General features: G+C 46.0%; 1 long non-coding RNA gene across 1 annotated transcript; it reads right to left on the reverse strand.

The window, feature by feature from the left end:
* Window positions 1–488: 488 nt before the first annotated feature.
* LOC106724529 lies at window positions 489–6976 on the reverse strand. Its single transcript, XR_001360345.1, has 2 exons — window positions 6521–6976; window positions 489–955 (listed from the first exon to the last, which is right to left on the reverse strand). It is a non-coding gene; the product is annotated as an uncharacterized LOC106724529 (long non-coding RNA).
* Between the last annotated feature and the right edge of the window lie 8 nt (window positions 6977–6984).

Raw genomic sequence — 6984 nt, forward strand, 5'->3', positions numbered from 1 at the left:
CATTGGATGTAAATGTAAAAGAAACAATGAAATGTTTGAGAGTGAGGTAATTACTACACTGGTATTAAGGGGTCAAAAGGCACCTTCACAAAAGGTCTTACCTCCCTGTCCGTCTCCACACCTACAAAAGCACGCACAGAGTGATGGCTGGGCTCAGAGTGAAATCTACACACTACATGAGAGCGAGGACTCTTTTAAGGACAAAAACACAACTGGAGAATCTGCAGCAAAACAAAACCTGGTCTTTGGTGTCTCATTTTAAAGTGCATGATGTAATAATAATCAACGTTCTAAATCATTTGAATTCAGAATGCACGCATAAGAAAGGCCAACATAATGTTCGCTCTAAAAGTTTTCATTATTTTTACTCATTCAACTAAATTTTAGAATTAAAAAGTTTTTAAACTTATGGTTTCTAGAAACTTAAATTTCATTCCTAATATAGAATGAGCTCGTATATAACCATATAGAACCCAGAAGACATGATCTGGAATTTGTGGCAATATATTTTATTAATTTTATGAACCATCGAATATTTAAGGAATCAAATCAAGCTCTTATCACTCAGAACACAATACTTGTATATGCGCATAGATATACAGTGCACATGATTAAATCCTTGCTTCGTTTATGAAATGCTTCACCTTTTTTCCTGTTGTCAAATTAAATACTTTATTGCCAAGCCAATTTTTACCAAAACCCACAAAGGTCATTTGTTTTATGCCCTCAGCTTCACCTATCGGAAGAATGAGGTTTGTTTTTGTTTTTTTATGATGCAACAGATTTTCAATAAAATATCACACAACGAGCCAACGTGACAGAAACGAGACATAGATTCCTTCCCATGGGGAACCAGGAGGACAGAGGCTGCATTGACCTGGTGTGACTTCCTCCTTCCCAGGGGCAGCGGCCTCGGGGTCAGTAAGGGGCCTGGGCGGAGCAGAGCTTTGCAGACCTGGGAAGAAAGAAGTTAGGGACGTCACTGTCGTGTTCAAAACCAACAGGCACATCCTTGACTTTCTGCAAGAAGCGCTTCCTGTGGACGCATATTTCTAATACTTCTATATTGTGGGAAATTTCAAATATGCACAAGAGTAAAAAGAAGGATGTAATCTACTCCCCTGCACCTTGAACCCGGCCTCAACACCGCCAGCGCTCTGCAATTCTTGTCCTGCCCCCACTCCTTTCCCTGGAGGTTTAAAACCAAGCCCAGGGACTGCCGGTGGCCGTGGCCATGGAGTACTTAAGGGACAGTTTCCAGAGGGGCACGGTGCACCCCACTTTCAATCCAAGGAGCGGAGGGGCTTTGGTACCTACAACTGAGTGAATGCCACCCCCCTTAGAAAGGCTACACATTATTTTGGCTACACGATTTATTTAAAGTAGGAAATACCCTAGCCTTGAGAGCAATTATTTCGTATATTAGAATCTCACACCCCCATCGGTGCTGGGAAGCCTATACAAAAAGGTAAAAATGTTTTTAGTTTAAATGTGGGCTCAACATTTATAGACACTATTTACTCCATAGTTTGCATTAACAATGATCATGTGACGCATTCATCCCCTGGATGTTTTTTACATGTTAAGTTGTGATACCAATGCCAAATGGATGAGTATGCAGGATACACGTAGGTATTTGTATTCATACCTCACACGCTCCGTCGGACAAACACCTCCACAAACCTGAGCGCCTCCCTCACTCACAGTCTGGACTGATATATTCTCTCCCTTGAGTAGAATATAGCTACGCTTTCAATCATTCTCTTATGTCTTAATAAGATTTTAAAACACCATTTTGACTTTAAGACATTAAAATGAAGATCTGGAAAGGTCTGGGTTATGTGCCCCAAAATATTCCAGGCGGAAAATGTAATACCCTCCATAGGGCCGCCCCCCGCGCTGCCTCACCCGAGTCAGGTGTGTGTGATGACTCCGCTCGGAGAGGAAGCCGCAGTGGCGTCGCAGACCCACCCGCAGCCCCTGGCCTTCCGCGGAGATTTTGTCACTCATGGAAAAAACAACGTTCAACCTTTATGGAAACCTCACTGGTGTGCTATTTTAAAATTTAAACACAGTCATCTTACATGTCAGTTATGTTTTCTCTGTTGTCCCCATAGTTAGTTTGTGTGTTGGGGGTGAATCTTGGAATCTTTATATTTTGAAGGGACAGATCTGCGGTAATGAGCTAGGACTCCTTTCGGAGTGTTGGTAGATCAAATCCCCACGGTGCACACTCTAGATATCTTACAACTTCATTCGGCAATGATCCCTCAATGAGGTGGGAATTTTTAAAAGTCTGTGAATGCGCCCTCACCTCCTCCCATAATTCTTAAAAACAAAGGGAAATGTCTACATTAAATAGAATAAGAGGAAAATTCATATGTGCATTTACATACACATGTATAGATGTAGAGAACATATGAAGTATGGAAAGGGACCAACCTTCCAATCAATCTCTAATTTTAGAAATATCTAATTTTGAAAAAGTCGTTTATCCCCCTAAAAGCAACACGTGGACATGTGAACAGCTCTGAGTCTAGCATCTCACACTGAGTATCCGCTGGGTGAAGAGTTCTCGGTTAATGTCGGTTCATAACCTCCAGCGCACGTGCACACACACGCACACACACGCACTGCCGGGTCTTGGAAACATCACTAAATGGTGGAGATCAACCACAACAAAGTTGCTGGACAGCACAACCAGGTCAAGTACGAAGCAGAGTTTGCCTGCCAGCTGCCGTGGGAAACTACTATTCATGAAATTTCGATTATGTGGGAAAGCATCCGGCGTTCTTCAATATGTGAGGCTCCCCTTTCACGTGGTTACCTGAAACCACCCGCTGTGCTAAAGCGTGTCACTTTTCGCTGCTGTAGTCATTAAATGGAAATCTTCCTGGAAATAATTTTTAAGTTTGAAAACACTCAGCCTTGTTATGCGGTGTTAACTTACTTCTTGAGGGACCAGGAGTCTAGGCTGTTTTTGAAATGAATGTATATTCTCACTGTGTCACTGAATGGTTTGGGACATCCAGAAACATGTTTCCTAGAGAACCTCACCCACTCCACCGAGCAGCAGCCTGTGGGGGTGCCGCTGGGGCCACTTGTGACGGCCCAGGCAGCGACATTTCTGTTTGTAGTGAATCAGGTTTTAAAACTCAAATGCTATTAAGAACCTGTTTTTATTTTATACTAGTAGTATTGCACAAATCTTAGGGTTAGGCTTGCATTTTCTTGAGGCTAATGTTAATTTTTATTTCCAAGTATAAATGTGCAGAAGGCATGCAGAGATTGTTAGTATTACTGAAATGCAGTCGGATGGCTGCGCCTGGGAACCAAGTCTTTCCCTGGTAGCCTTGTGACTTGGGGCAAGCACTGCGGGGAGAGCTGGGGAAGTTTCTGGAGCCTCCTGCAGCATCAGAGCGGGTTTCTTTGGCCAAGTGTGTGTTCCCGCAGAGGCCTGGGCCGGCAAGCCTCAGAGAGGAAGGACAGGGAACAGAGCCTTCGATGCTCCTCACACAGTTCTGCGAGTATTCTCAGGCACGCGGGCCTGGGGAACACTGGGAACACTTCAAAAACACGTTCTTTGGGAAATTGCGGTTGTGTACTCATTTATGTGATTTTCACAAATTACATTACATGTCCAAAATCAATGAAAAAAAAGCTCTCAAACTCCTGAACAGCCCTGACTGTACCATGTCATTGTTCTCCTCAAACTCCCAACCAAACTGAATTTTAAACAGAAAACAACCCCATTTTCTACTCAGAATAAGAAAACTTTGTCCTGTTAATGGGGATCTATAACTAACTTTCTTGTTTAATAACTTTTGATGACATAAATATTCATCTACAGAAGTACAATATTAAGAACCTTGGCGATAAAATTGATACTGTGGATGGAGGTGTTTATACTTTATTATAAACAATTCTAAATGCTAAATGTTTCAAGCTTCCACAATTGCATAAAAAGCACTCCCCTGGCTCTAAATCATTGTGTGTGTGTGTGTGTGTGTGTGTGTGTTAAATATGCACACACACACATAGATATATATAATAAATTTGTAAAGGCACCTAAAAAGAATGTACACTGTGGACTACATCCTTGTAAATGCATTAAAAAGTAGCAAAATGTTAGAAAGTGCGCAATCAGCCAAACTGATGGGAACAATGACGGGAACATGTTTCAGCTTCGTATGTAGTAAGTAAAGTTCTGGCAATTCTTTTCTAGTTTCTGAGTGTATGTGTGTGTGTGTTTAAGAACATGAATCAAGTATTATTTTCCAACCTCTGCCAGAAAAAAAAATAATTTTAAAGAAATAGCTATTCTGGAAAGCAACTTGAAAAAAAATATCCAGCACCCAGCCAAATAAATAAACACAACCCCTTAAAATGTCTGACTAAAGGAAACCCCTCCTTCTGCTGGTGTGGGCACCAGGCAAGCCAGAGGGATTGCTTCCTGGTCCAGGATGAAGACTTCAAATCTCTCAGAGTTGAAACTAAGAAAGTGCTTTGGGTTCACCTGATCCCGACCGGCCATGTGCTCCTTAACAATCAGAAATCACGTTTCTTCTGAATTCCCACCAGATGTGGGTGCAGGAGGTGCAGCCTGGCGCTGGGCAGCCCAGGGCTGGTGTGAGTTTGTGTAGCTCCCAGTGAGTCATCTCTGAGTCAGTGAGGAGCACTGGTGGCCAGGAGACAGCGAGGCTCCGTTTGAAAAAAAGCTGCTCCAAGCTGAGCGGGAGAGGAGGGGTGGGCCCGCGGGAGGACGCGTGTTCCATCAGACACAGTACCTGCCTTCCCCGCTGCCTGTCAGCGAGGCCTGCCTCCCGGGCGGTGGGGGAATGTTTCGTCTTCATCTATGATGGCTTCGCGCTGCAGAAATAAAGCAGCGGCGTGTGTGGGTAGACATGCGCTCACAGGGCATCGTATCACAGTTTTATCAGCTAAAAATATAAAACCATGGGATCAATGGGCCGGTTTTTATCAGCCCTTTTGGCTCAAGACGTCATCGCACGGATTACCCCTTCCGGGCGTGTTAATGGCACCACTAACTAACTGGTTAGTCTCCTGGAAGTAAACATGGTTCTTGGTCTTTGTTTCTCTTCCTTCAATCGGATGCGAGAAATAAGAAGAAACGCATTTCCTACTGAAGGAGCTGAAAAGTCTTCATGTTTTTGTTGTTGTTTTGGCTTTCAAAGAGCACTTTAAAGTGGCCAGCTTCTTGAAATAGTTAAAACTGTTTCCTTCCGATTTACCATAATAACCCATTTTGTGGTTTTAAACCAGGACCCAAAGTTTGAGACAATTAAGCTTTCTCGGCAATGTCTTTCATTTCACTGTGGATAACACACTGACACTTCCTGAGGAAGCTTCTTTTCACACCATTTAGGGATCCAGCTGTAATTTCACTTTGCTGCCCCCCAAACCTGACTTTTCAGTGAAGAGGGAGCTCCAGTTTTCCTGTGCACGTGCAAACCCTGAATTCCAGCTGCAGTGCAGTGTGAGCCTGCAGTGCAGACCGGACTTACAGCTTCAGGCCCGGCGACTGCCCGCCAGAGACTTGCAAATCACCCTCCGAGTCCGTGAAGCAGGACGCTAACGTTTTACCTGGCATTTAAAATATTTAAATTCCACTATAATGTGCTTATTTAAAACCTGTGAAATACAAGCACACTTACTCAATGCCATTTCGTCCCCACAGTCCCTTTAACCCGCATCATTGCCTTTACTTTTTAATTGAAACGAAATCTTCAAAAGTCAGCTCAAGCCCTCACTTCGGGGGTCAGCACGCCTGACATTTGGGCCAAGGCGTAAACTTAATACATTTTTAAACAGGGCTTCCCTTTGCTTTGAGCGCTAAGTAAAGGGAAATATATTGAATATGGTTTTGCAGGCACATTCCGGCCAGCCAGCGCCAGCACTCGGTAAAATCAACATTACACTGGAGCCGATGCGATGAGGCATTAGGCCCACGACCACACCTGAGCCTTTGTTTAATTCGGTTGGTGCAGAGATACTTGAATTAGCTCAGGAAGGCCTTCTCCCTTCTGGGAAACCTGGGGCGGGGGGGGGGCGGGAACGGACGGGTGTGGCGCTCTCCCTCGCCCCTTGGCCTTAAATATTTGAAAACGACATTCATTTTAATTTGGACTTGAACCTGTCAGAGACCTACCTCCGCAGGAGGACCACCGAGACTCCTCCGCAGTCCCCAGAGCAGCCAAGCCCCGTGCAGGCTGCGCTGACGCCGCTGGATCCGCAGCCGCGCTTCCCGGACACGGGACTGGGCGGCTCCACGGAGAGGCGCCGCTCGGCCCTCGGTGTCTCCACAGGCGCGTCGCTCAGGGTACGGTCACCCAGGAAGCCAGCGGGCCGACAGGCTCACAGGCCGCACGTTAATGTTCAACTTCTTGAAACTCAGCAACGATGGAAACAAATAGGAAAAAAACAAACAAACACCCCAAAAGGCCAGCTACGTGCTCGCGGAGCACAGCGCTGCTCTGCGGAGGCCTGGGAGCGAGCTTACCTCGACCTTCGAAGGTCTGCAAGCCTCAGAGCGCAGAGGGTTTGGAAGCCTTTGTACACCGCGCCTGCTTTCCTTGGAGCGAAGTTCTTGCAGGTCTTCTCCGTGGTCCCGGGTCCCCTTGGAGCGGCGGTCACCCTCCGCTCGCACCCTGGCCGCGGCCGGGAAGGCCTCCGCGGCGCGGGAGGAAGCGCGGCTTCGGGGACATTAATTAAAAGGCCCTGCAGTGGGGGCGCAGGGACCCCCACCCGGGGACGCAGCACGCACTCGCTCCTGCTACCGTAACGTGTATGCGATTGTGCTGTTCACATAATTAAAGCCTGGTTTTTAAAGTGCGCGCGTTTGAAAGTGGCAGAAAGACTATTCAAACTGGAGACCAGGCTTACAGATACTATGCCAGCCACTGGGCGCGCAGAGTAGGGCCGTCAGTACAGAGCGGCTGTTATCCTTCTACTCGGCGGAGACCT

The sequence above is a fragment of the Myotis brandtii genome, unplaced genomic scaffold (genome assembly GCF_000412655.1).
Source record: "Myotis brandtii unplaced genomic scaffold, ASM41265v1 scaffold868, whole genome shotgun sequence".
NCBI lineage: Eukaryota > Metazoa > Chordata > Mammalia > Chiroptera > Vespertilionidae > Myotis > Myotis brandtii.